This window comes from Diceros bicornis, chromosome 35, assembly GCF_020826845.1.
Source record: "Diceros bicornis minor isolate mBicDic1 chromosome 35, mDicBic1.mat.cur, whole genome shotgun sequence".
NCBI lineage: Eukaryota > Metazoa > Chordata > Mammalia > Perissodactyla > Rhinocerotidae > Diceros > Diceros bicornis.
The window spans coordinates 23,409,674-23,427,960 of NC_080774.1; the positions used below are offsets into that span (position 1 = coordinate 23,409,674).

Genomic DNA, 18,287 nt, shown 5'->3' on the forward strand with positions numbered 1-18,287 from the left:
GTTTGTCATTCATCTATTCTATGTACTTACAGTTTCCACTCTCATTGCATAAAGGCTATAATCGCATAACACGAAGGGGAAACCAGGACAACGAAATACAAATACAGGTGCAAAGTTGAGGCAGGAGGGAAAACCACGGTTAATATGCGGACCTGAAGGGTCAACAGTAGGGCACCTTTGAACTTCAAATTTAGCCCTGGGCTTTCTGGAAGCCTGGGTGAAAAGATGTACAATCAGCTACATAACACTAGTTATCAGAAAGGAAGCGCATCTGTTTCTATGGGCGTAAAGCAAAGCCTTTCCTAACTTTGAAGTCTAATGTAATTTCTTTGGATTTTATTTCAGGCGATGATGCCATGAAGTGGGCAGTACAGCCTAGTGGGTGAGAGCATAGTTTTTGTTGTCATTTGGGTTTGGGTTTGAATTTTGCTTTAGTGCAGCTTATTCTGGGCTGCAGTTTCTTTATCTGTAAAATGGAGGTAACAATATCTACCTATTAAAGCAACGAAGATTCAATTAGACAAGTTGTATAAATAAATATTAACTATTAATCAAGAAATTTGACTGCCCACTACCTGTCATGCACAGTTCTAGGTGCTGGAGATAAAGCAATGAACATACAAGATCCTTATCTTCAAGTAGTTTTTACATTAGAATGAGATAGAAAGACAATAAATATGAAAAATGGATAAATAATTGCAGAGAGTGCTGTGGAAAAAATACAACAAATGCAAGGATATTTTTCATTTGGCTGGTTATCTCAGCCATTTTCCAGAACAATCAAGGGTATAATATTAAAATGCAACTCCGAGGAGGTGAATCTGTTAAGGCCTAAGGTAATTCAGTCCTAGTATGAAGAATTCTTCTGCAGGCTTTTGTGGATGGGTTACAATGTTTGTTTGAAAACTCACTTCTTCCAGCTGAGCTTTAGTTGAAGCAGTTTGAAATTATATTGAGTAGAACCTTGAGCACACTATACTTATATGCATTATATTAAATTAGTTTTATCCTCACTATAACTACAGGTGAAAGATACTTCTGTTGTTCTATTTTATTGGTTAAGTAGAGTGAGGCGTTGTCTTGTCCAAGCCTATAGAGCTAGGAGAAGATGCCTCCCCAGAATCTGTAGGACCACCTTTGGTTTCCTTTTTCGTGCATTTCCCACCTGTTTCTCCCTCCTTCTCCAGCTGGGCTTCACCGCCAGCCTTTCCCCTGCCGCGGGCACTCAGCTGGTTTGCAGCCCCGCCCACCTCCTGGGGCGTGGCCGGCGGCCCGGGCCCCGGACCCGCCCCCTCCCCACCCGCGCCGGCCCGCCCTCTTTTCCCCGACCGCGGGCTCAGGGCCCGAGCGTGCGCGCGCAACCCCGCTCGCGGCCCGGCTCCGCGTCGGGAGCGCGCTCTGTGTGGCTGCTGCCGCCATGTTGTTGTGGTTGTGAGAAGGCGGCGGCAGCGGCAGAGGAGCAGCCGGACCAGACGCTCCAGCGGTCCAGGCGCTGCCCCCCCGCCGGCCCTGGCTGGGAGCCTCGTGGGGTGGCGGAGGAGGCCGTGCCGTGGGGGGCCTCGCTATGTCCTGCCGCCCGGTAAGAAGGCCCCCCCCGCCCCGTCTCCGGGGGTGAGGAGGAGCTGGAGGAGGGGCCGGCTTCGGCCCCGGCGCGGCGGCTGTCACCCTCTGAGGAGGCGGCGGCCCGCGGGGGGCTGGGGACGGCGTGCGTGGCCCGGGGAGGGGTGTCCTGGGCGCGGCCGCCGCCGCCAGGGGGAGGCGCGGGGAGTGGGAGCGTAGCGGCCCGGCTCCTTGGCGCGGGAGAGGCGGGGTCCCGGGCCCGGGCGGCCTTCCCGGACCTGGGGGGGACGGGCCCATGGGCTAGGGGTATGAGCCGCTACCTCCGGGGCGTCCGGGAAATGCCTGCTGACCCCTGGAAGGTGAGTGTGCGCCCCTCGCCCTCGACCGGCTCTGTGGGAGTCCACCGTGGCCTGAGGCCGGAGGCCCGCGGAGCCCCCGGGGCGAGCGGTGCGGGCCCGGGACTTGTGGGAAGGAGGAGTGGCCGCCTGCCTGGGCAGCAGGGTAGCCTCCTGACCTGGTAGTAGTGGGGTGGAAGGATAGTTGGGAGGCGGTTGAGAGAGCTCAGGAAACACTGGTCAAACAGCTCCACAAAAGATCCCAGGGTTATTTCTTAGGTGGAAATCGTGCTGCTTGATGGATTGCATTGTGCTGCTGCGGACCCCCTAAGAGCGTGTTGGTTGTACTTTGGGCTGGAAAACTTACTTCAAAAGGATGGGGTAAATTTTAGGGCTACTTTAAGAAACTCCTTTAAGGTCTGATAATCTCACCTGTGAGTTTTGCACATGAGCTGCTGTTTGGTATTGATGTTCAGGTGTGTTCTCCAGGCCGAGGCCTAAATTCTTGACTGTTTTAGTATGTTGACATCCACTTTATCTGACAGTATCCTTTTTTTTTTTAACAACGGAAAAAAAAAAGTGCGCATATTCTTCTAGTTGAGGTTCAACTTAGTTTCTCATATGTGGACGGTGACGCCATCGGAGGAATGAAATGTGTTGAATTTCAAGAGATGATTTTTTATGTAAAATGTTTGTGATTTGTACATGGAGAGGTGATGGGGACCTTCCCCTTTCATATTCAAGGCTGTTGTTTTTGCTTAGAGACCAAGAAAGGTGTGTTGGTGGCATGTAGAAAGTCTTGCCCTCTAGGGCTTGTGACTTGGGTGGGTAAAAGAGCTTACAGAATGACAGTATTTTGAGTAAACCCAGAACTGTATGTGATATTAAACTGAATTTGGAGGGTTCTAGACTTTTAGATTGGCTACCTGTGCAGGCCTCTTTCAGCTCTAATTACCTCCCTCATTTTCAGGTCACCCAGAGCAGTTCAAGTGATCAGCACAGTGGTGCTGCCCCACTAGTAGTTAGTTAATGGCAAGCCATAGGAGAACCCAAGTTTCTCAGCCTGTAAGCCAGGTTCTTGAGTTCACTGGTTACCTAGTTGGATACCTGTCATCAGAAATAGTGTGGACTGCCTGAAATGCTGATTCTTGGGCCTCACGCCGGACGTGGTGAATTAAAATCTCTGAGGGTGAGGCCTGGGAAGCCATCCTTACAAATATCCCTGAATGATTCTGGTCATCCAGGTTTGTGAACTTCTGCTTTAGGTCACCTTTGGTATTCCAAAAGATTCCCATTAATGATGACTTCTGCGAGTGCTTTTAATTGTTTATAGGTCTTTAAGAATCTGAGAGGTAGGGAAGAAGGGGAAGCCTGAGAAACTTAAAACTGAGAATTGAGCATCTCTTAAAATATAATGGATTTATGTAGGGGAAACAGATTTGTTGCCAAAAGTTATTTGTGCAAGTCTTCAGGAACACACTTGATAAAATTAGATGCTGCTTGACTGGAGGTATATCCAGAGATACATTGAAGAATCCAGAGGAAAAAAACAGAGAGGCCCTGGAGACAGTAAGTCTACTTCTAGGTCACAGAGGGGTCCACCTAAGGTGCTTTCCAACTTCCAACATCATGGTTGCTTCTAAATCATCTGACTCAGGTTTCTAGTAAAGTGAGGGTAGGGTGGGTGAGTTAGCAGCCATTTGAGACAAGGGTTGTGACCCAGGAAGGTTTACTGTGGATTGTGAAAAGTTCTTGAAATTTGCCTCAGGCCATGAGGAGTGGTCAAGTCAGTTTTTATTTCTGTTGTAGTTCTGGTTAACACCTTCTGTGGTAGAGTGGAATGCTGAGTTACCAAAGGAGTATTCATATTGCAGAGAGGGTGTGGCGAAGTTTGTTATAAGTCTGGAAGAGTTGGCAGAAAATGTTGTTATAGTTGTGTAGGGTAGTGAAGGAGTTTGGTAAATATCCTGTCAAATTGTGAGTAGTATTTTTAGAGACGTGCACCCAGTTGTCCACTACAGGAGCCAGAGGCCGTGTCTGTTTTGTTCCTTGGTGTCTCCAGTACCTAGCATAGTTCTCAGCATATACTATGCCCTCAGATATATATATATTTTTTAATAATTTTATTTATTTATTTTTTTCCTCCAAAGCCCCAGTAGATAGTTGTATGCCATAGCTGCACATCCTTCTATGTGGGCCTCAGCATGGCCGGAGAAGCGGTGCGTCTTTGTGCGCCCGGGATCTGAACCCGGGCCGCCAGCAGCGGAGCGCGTGCACTTAACCGCTAAGCCACGGGGCCTGCCCAGATATTTGTTGAGTAAATGAATAGCATTGAGATGGGGAAAAGAACAGTTATGGTGGTTGATAACATTAGTTATTAAAAGCTACTGGATTTCTTGCATTGGATTAAGAGCCGGTTTTTAGCCCACGTGGTTGGGAACTTTGAGATTCCTTCAAGAGATTCTGTTTTCTAAAAACTGTCTTTGTACACTCTCCCATCACCTAGTTTTTGGGTCTTAAATGTGTCTTAATTTTTTCAGATGTTAGTGACTATTTTATTTTATTTTATTTTGTGAGGAAGATCAGCCCTGAGCTAACTTCCATGCCAATCCTCTTCTTTTTGCTGAGGAAGACTGGCCCTGGGCTAACATCTGTGCCTGTCTTCCTCCACTTTATATGGGACGCCACCACAGCATAGCCTGACAAGCGCTGCCTCGGTGCGCGCCCGGGATCCGAGCCCAGGCCGCCAGCAGCAGAGCGTGTGCACTTAACCGCTGTGCCATGGGGACGGCCCCAGATGTTAGTGACTTTTTTTAGGAACACATTTTATTAGACGTAGAGGTGTTTAGAATAATGAGAAGCTGTAGATTGGCAGAGATTCTCTGTCATTAATTGACTGTGTGACTGCTGTTGGAAATGTCACTTCTCTGGGCCTCAGTTTTCTCATCTATACAGTTAAAGCCCTGTCCTTGTTGATCTCAAGCAGTTTCTCCAGCCTGATTCTGCAAATCTTTAATAATTTGTAATTATGTTACTTGGTGTTTATCTCATATAGGTAGATGAACCTTTTTTTTTTTTGTTTGTGAGGAAGATCAGCCCTGAGCTAACATCCATGCTAATCCTCCTCTTTTTGCTGAGGAAGACCGGCTCTGAGCTAACATTTATTGCCAATCCTCCTCCTTTTTTTTTGTTCCCCAAAGCCCCAGTAGATAGTTGTATGTCATAGTTGCACATCCTTCTAGTTGCTGTGTGTGGGATGCGGCCTCAGCATCGCCGGAGAAGCGGTGCGTCTGTGCACGCGCGGGATCCGAACCCGGGGTGCCAGTAGCGGAGCGCACGCACTTAACCGCTAAGCCACGGGGCCGGCCCAATGATGAACCTTTTTAATTAAGAAAAAAAGAACATTCTGTCTTGCCTTCTGCTTTTAGCTTATGGGTGTTAGATGTTGTCCAAAAGTGCTCTGGAAATTGAGTGCATGTTGCAAGTATTATGCAGAAACAACATGCTTATGCTGTTGTAATTAGTGTTGAAAGCAAAACGGTAGGGAACTTCATAATTTAGTGTGAAGCCACAAGATTAAGAATGGTTTGGGGGGAGTTTGTGCAATTTATGTGGCCAGTTGTTTCGTACAGACCACCGAATTCTGTAATTTTCTATGGTGAATTTATATGTAATTTTGTAATCGGTGAAACGTTGACTTAAGACAAAGTATGAGGTCAAATCCATATTGGATTGAATTAGGATTCCCAATAATTTTAGAGGATACCAAAATTGTTAACGTTTGCTATTTTTAATGTTAATTTTATGATACCAATATTAATATTATGCTTTCATCTTCACTTTTGTATATAGAAACTTAACATACCTTTAAAGTTCATATTTGTATCAGATGTCCAAAATAAAAATTGTAGCATGAGAGTGGGTAGACCAGTAAGTCTTGGGTTCAAGCCTGGATTGTGCTCCTCATTAGCTGTCTTGTTTCTGGCAAGCCACATGACTCCTCTGAGCTTCAACTCCCTCATTAGTAAAAGGAAGAAGAGCAACTTCTCTGTCTCACAGTCTGTCAGGAAGGATCAAATGGAATGGTGTATATGAAAAGCAATCTAAAAATGTAAGAGGATGATGATAGAATGCTATTGTATTAGAATCCTATTTTATTTTCTTGGAAGAGTTGGTTTGTGGAGCAATGGTAAACCTGGTATGTGTGGTCAAGTGTAGAATTTACTAATGTCACTGATACGGCAACAGAGAAGATTTCTGCTTCTGTATTCTGCTTGGAGAAACCTTTCAGCACTTGAATCCTGTTTGCCAACAGGAATAGTCTTAGCATTGCAAGAACTTCAGAGAGGTCTGGGATGTCTCACATCTGTGCCAAGGTTTGCACTTGGAATAGACTTGCTAGATTTCTCCCATTTTGTTGTGTTGGAGTGGTGATGGAAGGTGGTAGGGTCAAGGAGTTTAGCATTTTCTGTGTAAAGTTTTAGGGCTATGTTTTTTCTTTCTTTTTTTTTTTTGTGAGGAAGATCAGCCCTGAGCTAACAGCCATGCTAATCCTCCTCTTTTTGCTGAGGAAGACCGGCTCTGAGCTAACATCTATTGCCAATCCTCCTCCTTTTTTTCCCCCAAAGCCCCAGTAGATAGTTGTATGTCATAGTCGCACATGCTTCTAGTTGCTGTATGTGGGACACAGCCTCAGCATGGCTGGAGAAGCGGTGCCTCGGTGTGCACCCGGGATCCAAACCCGGGCTGCCAGCAGCGGAGTGCACGCACTTAACTGCTAAGCCACGGGGCCGGCCCTAGGGCTATGTTTTCTAAATGGTAGGTGGCAATGTCATGGGGTAATGAAATCAATGTAGTGATTTAAAAAAGCATTAAAAAAGAAATAGAAAATATCAGCATATTGCAAAAGGTAAAAGTAGGTATTGATTTGGAGAACTTTTTTTTTTTTGTTTATATGTGAGTTGCAAGGTAGAATGTATTTTTTCTTGAGTTGTGGTAGAACTTTGAAGCAGTTGCTTAGGGACATGGTACCTGGGCTTTGCAGTTAGGATGAGTATCTATAAGATACTCAGACAGAAAGCAAATGAAGAACTACAAGGAAGTTGTGAAGTTGGGTTAAATTAAAGCTATCCTGTAAACGGTGAAAAACCTCATAGTTCTGTTATAAGTTGTTTAATGAACAAAGTTAAGACATAAATTTATGCTAATATTCTTAAGCACTCTTTTCCCTTAGATGGACTACTTGGTAACTACAGACGTATTGTCTTGGTGCTGACTACTACGAAGCATAATCTTGGAGATGTCCAGACTTGGATCCATATGTGCCTATTTGTGTCTTCATGCAATATTTAGAATGAATTTTTTATTTTTATTTTTATTTTTTTTTTGTGAGGAGATCAGCCCTGCGCTAACATCCGCAAATCCTCCTCTTTTTTTGCTGAGGAAGACTGGCCCTGGGCTAACATCCGTGCCCATCTTCCTCCACTTTATATGGGACGCCGCCCCAGCATGGCTTGCCAAGCAGTGCGTTGGTGCGCTCCCGGGATCCGAACCGGCAAACCCCGGGCCGCCGCATCGGAGCGCATGCACTTAACAGCTTGCGCCACTGGGCCGGCCCCTAGAATGATTTTATCATGAGAGAAGTAGCTGGCTTTCCTGATTTCATTTCTCTGGGTTCTAAATTTAATTTCTTTAGTAGCTGATGCTTTTGTAATTTAGTAGCAGAAGAGAAATATAAATTCGTTTAGTTCTCTGATTTATTTATAGGTTGATAATCTGGCAACATGTAAGGAATTATAAGTATATTGATAAATCCTAATATATTTAGGAAGAATTGGTATAAAGACAAGATGACTAACTTGAAATAGGGTAGTTCTTATTTTTTTGTTCCATGCCTATCATTTTTCTATAAGATAAAACTAATCTGTAATTGTTAAGTATTTAGACTGATTCCACAAACCACATGGGGCAAAGTAGAGTGTTTTTATTATAAAGACTTTTTGGAAGTGCTACAGGGCAATAATAAAGAATTTTAACTTAATCTCATTTTTAATTTCAAAATGAAATTTTTTTTTTTTTTTGGTGAGGAAGATCAGCCCTGAGCTAACAGCCATGCTAATCCTCCTCTTTTTGCTGAGGAAGACTAGCTCTGAGCTAACATCTATTGCCAATCCTCCTCCTTTTTTTCCCCCAAAGCCCCAGTATATAGTTGTGTGTCATAGTTGCACATCCTTCTAGTTGCTGTGTGTGGGACGTGGCCTCAGCATGGCCGGGACGCCGTGCGTCGGTGTGCACCCGGGATCCGAACTCGGGCCGCCAGTAGCGGAGCGCGCGCACTTAACCGCTAAGCCACGGGGCCGGCCCACAAAATGAAATTATTTCTGATTATTCAACCTACAGTACATATTGTGGGACGTGTAATCCCACTTAGATGTAATATTTAGTATTTTTCTTTTTTTCTTATACATTATTTACTGAAGTACTTAAAAAAGAACAACTTTCCATGTCAAATTGATGTTCCCTTAATGGGTATTTAGTGTTCTGTGATATTTATGCATCATAGTTTGTAGCAATTCCCTGTTAATGGACATTTCCAATTTTTCTCTTAGTGCTGTGATGAACTCGTTTGGACTTTTTTATTCAATTGTGCTATTATTTTCTTTTTAGGCTAAATTCCTAAAAGTGGACTTATCTGGTATGTGTGTTTTAAATTTGAATATACTCAAGGTACCCTATAGATGGGATGTCTGTTTTAAAGTCTCACCAACAGATATTAGTGTCCAATTCCACACGTTCTTGCTAGTGATGTATGATTCTTCAGCTTGTTGGTGGGAGTTTAAAATAGTTTGGAAGTAGTTTTCCTTTTGTATTTTTCAACATCAGGTCTTAGCCTCTACAGGTGAACTCTGGAAGCGGCAGGTAAAAACGAAAGTGCGGTGACGGGAGTACTTTAGACCAGTGGTTTCTAAACTTTTTGATTGCTTATCCCAACAGTAAAAAAATTTTGAGCATTAATCCTCAATCCTTTGGTATTTATTTAGTTTACAGACAATTTGTATCGTAACTTATTGTGTACCTTATCAACAAAAAAAAAATTCAAAGAATAAAAAAACCCCAGAACTAACAAAGATGAGAATTAAAGTTCAGATATCTTTCTCTTTATCCCTTTACAAGTGGAGTATTTTGGGTGCTCCTTGAGGTATTTTATACTCTGCATTAGACTCTTAAGATTTAATAGATGATTGTTTTGGGGGCATTTCCAATAGCTCTGCAGATGGTCCAACCTAGTTGGAGTATGATAGTCTTTAAAGTGTCCCATGCTGTTGAGAGTCATATCTGCAATAAGGGCAAACATATAAGCCTTGCTCATAAAGCATCAATTTGATATCTTTTACCATTGTTGAGGTGGCTGAGTTTGAAAACGCAAATCATAGGATAGGAAACAGTCTAATTAATTAGTCTACTTCTCTTAGATATGAAGAACTGATGTTGTGTCTGTTTTAAAAAGTCTATGCTTGGGGGCTGGCCCCATGGCGTAGCGGTTAAGTGGGCGCGCTCCGATGCTGGCGGCCCGGGTTCGGATCCCAGGCGCTCACCGATGCACCACTTGTCAGGCCATACTGTGGCGGCCTCCCATGTAAAGTGGAGGAAGATGGGCATGGATGTTAGCCCAGGGCCAGTCTTCCTCAGCAAAAGGAGGAGGATTGGCATGGATGTTAGCTCAGGGCTGATGTTCCTCACACACACACACACACAAAAAGTCCGTGCTTAATGGAAAGCAGTTTGTTTCTAACAGATCTCTATTTTCTAAGAGCTTAGGTCTTAAAGATTGAGTGAGGGATGAATAATTGCTACTTGCTTTCCTTTGCTTGCAAAGTACCGCAATTAACCTGTCACTCTAACTCGATTTGGAAGAGCCTGAGCCTGTAACTTAAAAAAATTGCTTTCTTGGGCTGAAACTTTCCATGATGAATCTTAGATTAAAAGGTAACTTTTTTCTTAAGTTTGAATAAGTTGCTTTTGATTTGCCCCCCCACTCCACCCCATGTTATGAAATCAGGAAATCGTGCATTTTGCACTAGAAAAATGAGTCTCCTTTTCTCCTCCCATCATGGGGAACTTACTTTCAGTTATTTCATATGGGTCATTGTCAGAGAAAGATAATATTGAAGTCTTAGAGATAGTGAAAAGAGCAACTCAAGTGATTATTTTTGCCACTTAAAAGAAATGAGATAATCTGTATTGAAGATGATTGCTATATATAGTGCTTTGGAAAAAAAGGCCAGGTATCCCTGTTGACCTTAGGTAGCATGATTTATAAGGTGCTTTCACATACATCTTCTTAGATCCTCATAAAGATTGGAGAGCATCATTTTATCAGGGATGTTGTGACTCCTTTGAGGCCACATGCCTTGTGTTTGACATCATATTTAAAGAGGTAGACTGTAAGTTGTGCAGAAGTAAGTGCTGATGGCTGTTCTCCCTCACTCCCCGGCACTTAATATACTGCCTGCCAAAGAGTAAGCTATCAATATTTATGGAGTAACTGTTTAAACTTTTACATATTTATTTACACATGTAAATATGTTATAGCGTTGTAAAATCAATGCTTAACCATTTTCTGTAGTTAGATTATTCCTTCATCTGATGTGCACAGAAAATGTTTTTGTGGGAGAGGTCATTAATTTTACATCAGCCTTTCAGGTATCCTTTTACCGTCTCTTTTTTTTTTTTTAGATTTCTTCTAACTTTTATTTATTTTATTTTTAAAAAATTTTTGTTTATTGCAGTAACATTGCTTTATAACTTTTACCTTCTCTTAACCACTATGCCACGGGGCTGGCCCCAACTTTTACCTTCTCTTAAGGATAGTTTAATGGTGACAAAAAAATTAGTCTTGATATAATTCCTTTTAGTGTGTCATCTTCCTAGTGGCAAGACTGTATATAGATGTGTATTATTTATTTATATACTGGGCTGCTATTTAAAAAGGAAACATACTCAATTTGTTAGTCTTTGGGTATATAATGGTTCTTGAAATGTGAGCTCCATGGTTTGCCAGGAGTGAATGAAAAGGAGCAAGTATGATTTCTCTCACTTGTCTTATTCTCTCCAGTTCCCTGTACTCATGGTTTTGGCTTACTCGGAAAACACTGAAGAAAATTAGTCTTCCCTGGAACTAGTATGTTATTTCCCCTTTGTTCTGCTGTACTTAAAATCCTCTTTAGTAAGTGAATACACTTTTATACATATGAGAGACCCTGGAAAGACGGGAATGGAAATATTAATAGTGATTAATTTCTGGCTGGTGGGATAGTGTGACTGTTTTCTGCTTCATACTCTTCTGTAGTTTCTCAATTTTCTATAATGAACATGTGTTACTCTTATAATTAGGAAAAACTGCCATTTTCAAGTGCATTTTAATGTCTTTATTTTTCATTGGGTGTCTTATGAAGGTTTTAGTCATAGTCCCCTGTGAGAAAGTGGATAGTTAATTAGTTCCAGTTCCTAAGCAGAGTGGCAGCTGTAGGAAATGATATGGAGGAATGGGACAGGCAAGCTGATTTGAACTTTCTCATTGTAAACTCTGCTACGACTGAGGCAGTCTGGGCTTTGATCAAAGTAAACACAAGAGGACTTCCATCTAATTTTTTTCTTCCTATTGAGCTGATTGAGAACTGTGAATGAGGCCTTAAAAAGAAAAATCACATTCTGTGAACTCTAAACACAGGACTCAACCCGAATTCCCAATTCTCCTGCTGACTTGCCATGTGAACTTGGGCAAGTTCTGAGCCTTGTGTGGGTCTGTGTTTTAAACATCAAGTGGAATTATAGCAACTCAGATGTGATATGCATTTTGTACATGTAATTTGAACTGGAAGATATTTAGGTAACTTTTATTATGACAGTATAGTCTCACTGGAGTTTTGGTGTTAATATACAGCTGGGAGTTGAGCCACTATAAGTTTATATACTCCTTTGGTGATATTTTAGGAAGATCTGTGTAATATATCCTTTAGAGTTTAAATGTTTAGATAGAGCCTGTCAGCTTTTGCTGTTAGTTTACTGCACATTATAGTTCCTTAAATGTTTGTGTAAATAGATGATATATCATTCAGAATGTTAGATTTCTGGGGTAAGACATTTGTAATTATCTACCCTTACTTTATTCTTTTAAAGAATAAAATTAAAGTTGAAGAGCAATCAAGGTAGTCATGGTATGTACTAGTATAAGTTTATGGGGTTTTTTTTTTTTTTTTTTTTTTTTTGTGAGGAGATCAGCCCTGAGCTAACATCCGCCAATCCTCCTCTTTTTTTTTTTGCTGAGGAAGACGGCCCTGGGCTAGCATCGGTGCCTATCTTCCTCCACTTTATATGGGACGCCGCCACAGCATGGCTTACCAAGCAGTGCGTGGGTGCGCGCCCGGGATCCGAACCAGCGAAGCCCGGGCCGCCGCAGCGGAGTGCGCGCACTTAACCGCTTGCGCCACCGGGCCGGCCCCTATGGGGGTTTTTTAGTTAGTAATTTTGTAGTAAAAAATAACAGGCTTGTCAAAAAAAATACGCTATAGAAGTCTGCAAAGCCCATCCTCTGTTCCCAGATTCCACAACCCTGGCTTTCTTTTTTTAAAAGTAAAATTTAAATATTTCAAAAATTTAGAAAAATATGGAGAATATTTTAACAAACACCGTGTACCTAATTTAATAGATGTTGATTTAGATTTAACAGATGTTGACATCTTGTCAGATTTGCCTCAAAGGTGTGTTTATATTTGTTTTTAAAAATTAAAGTATCGGGGCCAGCCCTGTGGCGTAGTGGTTAAGTGTGCACGCTCTGCTGCTGACGGCCCGAGTTTGGATCCCGGGCGCGCACTGATGCACTGCTTGTGAGGCCATGCTGTGGCGGCGTCCCATATAAAGTACAGGAAGATGGGCACAGATGTTAGCCCAGGGTCAGTCTTTCTCAGCAAAAAGGGGAAGACTGGCATGGATGTTAGCTCAGGGCTGATCTTCCTCATAAAAAAAAAAAAAAATTTAAAGTGTTATACAGTTGGAGTCCTTTTTGTATTCCTCTTAGATCTTGTTTCCATTTCCGGAGGTTAATTTACCTTTCTTAGCCTGTGCTCTTATATTCTTCCTACAAACGTCTGTATGTATTTACCATGTAGTATTATTCTATTTCAAATATATAGGGTACCTTAGTATATATACGCTGCAATTTGAAAAGCTTGAAATATAGCTGTGTTGATATATGTATATTTACTTCATTTATTTTAATAAGTATATAGTATTCAATTGTATGAATAGAACACAATTTTAGTCTCCTATTGATAGTTGTTTTCAATTAATATATAGATTTAAAAATTTTTGATAGGATCAAACTATACATGCTGATCTACAATTTGATTTTTTTCTCCCAATAACACTAGTGTATTACAGACATTTTACCCTATCACAAAATGTAGATTTACCTCATTTTTAAGGATTATGTAGGTTTTTTATTAAATTTTTTATAGACATACTACAATTATTTCTCAAGTCTCTTACTGATGGACATCTAGGGATTTTTTTTTTCACATTTTTTTTCTTATCACAAAAAGTGCTGTCTGTGATGGATATTTTTGCACTTTATACTTTTTTTTTAATTGATTTTTTTTTTTTTTTTTTGGTGAGGAAGATCAGCCCTGAGCTAACATCCATGCTAATCCTCCTCTTTTTGCTGAGGAAGACCGGCTCTGAGCTAACATCTATTGCCAATCCTCCTCCTTTTTTTTTTTTCCCCCCAAAGCCCCAGTAGATAGTTGTATGTCATAGTTGCATATCCTTCTAGTTGCTGTATGTGGGATGCGGCCTCAGCATGGCTGGAGAAGCGGTGTGTTGGTGCGCGCCCGGGATCCGAACCCGGGCTGCCAGTAGCGGAGCGCGTGCACTTAACCGCTAAGCCACGGGGCCGGCCCTGTTGATGTTTTAATAGTTTATAACATTGTGAAATTTTTTGGTTGTACGTTTTTGTTTGTTCATCACCATATACATGTCTCCCTTCACCCCTTGTGCCCACCCCCTACCCCCATTGCCCCTGGTAACCACCAAACAGTTTTCTCTGTCCATGTGTTGCTTTATATTGCACATATGAGTGAGATCATACGGTGTTTGTCTTTCTCTTTCTGGCTTATTTCACTGAACATAATACCCTCCAGGCCCATCCATGTTGTTGCAAATGGGACGATTTTGTCTTTTTTTATGGCTGAGTAGTGTAGTATTCCATTGTCTATATATACCACAGCTTCTTGATCCAATCATCAATTGAGGAACACTTGGGTTGCTTCCAATTCTTGGCTCTAGTGAATAATGCTGCAGTGAACATAGGGGTGCATAAGCCTGTTTGGATTGTTGATTTCAGGTTGTTGGATAGATTCCCAGTAGTGGGATAGCTGGATTGTAGGGTATTTCTTTTTTTTTTTTTTTTGTGAGGAAGATCAGCCCTGAGCTAACATCCATGCTAATCCTCCTCTTTTTGCTGAAGAAGACTGGCCCTGAGCTAACATCTATTGCCAATCCTCCTCCTTTTTTCTCCCAAAGCCCCAGTAGATAGTTGTATGTCATAGTTGCACATCCTTCTAGTTGCTGTATGTGGGACGCAGCCTCAGCATGGCCAGAGAAGCGGTGCATCGGTGTGCGTCTGGGATCCGAACCCGGGCCACTAGTAGTGGGGCGTGCGCACTTAACTGCTAAGCCACGGGGCCGGCCCATAGGATATTTCTATTTTTAATTTTTTGAGGAATCTCCATACCGTTTTCCATAGAGGCTTACACCTTATACTTTTGAAAAACTGTAAGATTATTTCTACAGAAACAGTGCTGCAGAATAAATTCTTGGGGAATAGAATTACATGCAATAAGTATTGTTGCTTTTATTTTAAAGCTAAACCAATATGTATATTTGTAACTTTCTTATTCTTGGTCTGTTCACTTAGGTCTGTTCAAAATAGGTGCTACATAAGAGATGCTGAGATGGATACCATTTAATATAAAACAACTAATACATTAAAATTGCACAGTAGAGACTAGGAGGAGTCCCAGCTTTATATAGGTAAGACACACAAAACTGTGTTTGGGGAGTAGTTTTAGTTTTGCTAGCACAGAATAGAGGATAGATGATTCCAAGATAAGTTTGTTAAGTGTGTTTGCTACAAAATGTCAAAATCAGTCATTAAAGTATTTGAATTTTCTTTTACTCTCTGTACTGAGACTTTTTAGGCTTTTGAGATCAAAGGCAGTTTTGGGGAAGATGTATCTGGTGGCAGTGTGCATAATTGGGAGAAGACAAAGATTGGAAAGCAGTGAAGAATCTGTACTGTACTCAGAATTAGATAATAAAGACCTGAATTAAAGTGGTGGCAAGGTGGTAATTCAGGTGGCTAGATTAAGGTAGAAGATTGTTAGTTGACACCCTAAAGGAAATATACAAACATTTCTGAACTGATTAAATGGGAGGTAAGTGACAGAGATTCAAAGTCGATGGGGGCCGGCCTGAGTGGTGTAGTGGTTAAGTTCGCATGCTCTGCTTTGGCAGCCCGGGGTTCCCATGTTTGAATCCTGGGTGTGGACAGACGCACCGCTCATCAAGCCATGCTGTGGAGGCATCCCATATACAAAATAGAGGAAGATGGCACAGATGTTAGCTCAGGGCCAATCTTCCTCAGCAAAATAAAGAGGAAGATTGGCAGTGGATGTTAGCTCATGGCCAAGTTCCACACACACACACACATGCACACACAAGTTGATGGGTTTTGGACCTCGGAGAATAGTGATGGTACAAAAAATATGGAATTGGGAGGAGGAGCTAGTTTTGGAAAAGGACTAAAATGAAACCCTTCTCACATTTAATACTGAGGCCAGGGGATATACAAGTAAAAATGTCCTGCAGGGGCTTGGAGATAGGGAATTTGAAGTAGGAAGAAAGGTATGCCTTATCTGGATGAGATCTTGAATCTAGTAGAGCTGAAGATTGAGGATTACATTTAGAGGGGTGGTAGAAGAAGATAGAATAAAAAAAAAAAACACCTTAAAATTAGGCTCATGAGGGGGCCGGCCCCGTGGCTTAGTGGTTAAGTGCGTGCGCTCAGCTGCTGGTGGCCTGGGTTCAGATCCTGGGCGCGCACCGACGCACCACTTGTCGGGCCATGCTGAGGCAACGTTCCACATACAGCAACTAGCAGGGTGTGCAACTATGACATACAACTATCTGCTGGGGCTTTGGGGAGAAAAAGGGGAAAAAAAAGAGGGAGGAGGATTGGCAATAGATGTTAGCTCAGGGCCAGTCTTCCTCAGCAAAAAGAGGAGGATTGGCATGGATGTTAGCTCAGGGCTGATCTTCCTCACAAAAAAAAAAAAAATTAGGCTAATGAGGCAATCAAGCATAGTGGGGGCTAAGGAGAAGATTTCCAAACAAGTGATAATTAAATTTCAGTGAGATGAAGAAAAATGAGGACTAAGGAAATAATTGGATTTGGTGATCTGTACTAGTCACTGGTCATGATTTTCTTATATTAATTTTAGCATGGTAAGAGTCTAGGAGTGAGTGGGTGATGAGACAGCATATATAGAACCAGTGCTGTTCAGTACAACTTCCTCTGATGATTCCTTCTGACATTTGATATCTGTGCTGTCCAGTGCATATTGAGTATTTGAAGTTTGACTGGTTCAACCAAGGAACTAAATTTTAAAATTTTATTTAATTTTAATTAATTTAAATTTAAATAACCACAGGTGACTAGTGGCTACCATGTTGGACAGCACAGATTATGGACTCTTAAAATGAAACAGTGATGTAGATTAGCAGTAGGAGGACATCTCAACATAAAATAGAAGCATTTAGTTATTTAAAAATTTTGTTGGGGCCGGCCCTGTGGCTTAGTGGTTAAGTGCGCGTGCTCCGCTACTGGCGGCCCGGGTTTGGATCCTGGATCCGCATCGACGCACTGCTTCTCCAGCCATGCTGAGGCTGTGTCCCACATACAGCAACTAGAAGGGTATGCAACTATGACATACAACTATCTACTGGGGCTTTGGGGCAAAAAAAAAGGAGGAGGATTGGCAATAGATGTTAGCTCAGAGCTGGTCTTCCTCAGCATAAAAGAGGAGGATTAGCACGGATGTTAGCTCAGGGCTGATCTTCCTCACCAAAAAAAAAAAAAAAAATTTTGTTGCAACACTATCAAAATGGTGTTGGAATTATATATTCTAGTGCAAACCAAATTTTTACATTTTTATTTTTTGTATTCAATGTTGGCTATAATTAATCGATATCTCTTCTATATAAGCAGAATTAAAGAATGTAATTTAAGAGACGTATGGTCTGGGCCGGCTGGTGGCGCAGCGGTTAAGTGCATGCTCTCTGCTTTTGTGGCCTGAGGGTTCGCAGGCCTGGATCCTGGGTGTGCCCTGACACACCACTTGTCAAGCCATGCTGCGGTGGAGTCCCATATAAAATAGAGGAAGAGGGGCACAGATGTTAGCCCAGGGCCGGTCTTCCTCGGCAGAAAAAGGAGGATTGGTATGGATGTTAGCTCAGTGCTGATCTTCCTCACAAAAAAAAAAAAGGAGAGGGCCGGCCCCGTGGCTTAGCGGTTAAGTGCGCGTGCTCCGCTGCTGGCGGCCCGGGTTCGGATCCCGGGCGCGCACTGACGCACCGCTTCTCCGGCCATGCTGAGGCCGCGTCCTACATACAGCAACTAGAAGGATGTGCAGCTATGACGTACAACTATCTACTGGAGCTTTGGGGGGAAAATAAATAAAAAAAAAAAAAAAAAAAAGAAATATGGTCTGAAATCCTTTTTTTTAATTTTATTTATTTATTTTCCCCAAAGCCCCAGTAGATAGTTGTACGTCATAGCTGCACATCCTTCTAGTTGCTGTACGTGGGATGCGGCCCTGGGGCTGGAGAAGCGGTGTGTCGGTGTGCACCCGGGATCCGAACCTGGGCCGCCAGCAGCGGAGCGCGTGCGCTTAACCACTAAGCCACGGGGCTGGCCCTGAAATCTCTTTATGACTTCCCTACCCTTTGTTCTTCTGTCTTGCCTTTTAAAAAAAAATTACAATTCAATTTTTAAAAAAATTTATTTATTTATTTAGTGTGCGTGTGTGTGTGTGTGTGTGTGTGAGAGAGAGAGAGAGAGAGAGAGGGAGAGAGAGAGAGGAAGATCAGCCCTGAGCTGACATCCATGCCAATCCTCCTCTTTTTGCTGAGAAAGACTGGCCCTGAGCTAACATCCGTGCCCATCTTGCTCCATTTTATACGGGATGCCGCCACAGCATGGACTGACAAGCGGTGTGTCGGTGCATGCCTGGGATCTGAACCCCGGCCTCTAGCAGTGGAGCATGCGCACTTAAC

General features: G+C 42.4%; 1 protein-coding gene across 9 annotated transcripts in view; it reads left to right on the forward strand.

Annotated features, from left to right (window-relative positions):
* The first annotated feature begins 1,417 nt into the window (after window positions 1–1,417).
* MTMR3 (myotubularin related protein 3) overlaps window positions 1,418–18,287 on the forward strand; it is a 147,504-nt gene continuing 130,634 nt past the window's right edge. For 6 of the 9 annotated variants that reach the window (XM_058531757.1, XM_058531754.1, XM_058531751.1 and 3 more), the window contains exon 1: window positions 1,418–1,579. The gene's annotated coding sequence lies outside the window, so the exon portion shown is untranslated. Of the gene's footprint in view, window positions 1,580–10,659; window positions 11,077–14,868; window positions 14,985–18,287 lie in introns of those variants that run through there. The other 3 variants (XM_058531753.1, XM_058531752.1, XM_058531755.1) reach the window with 2 other exon arrangements.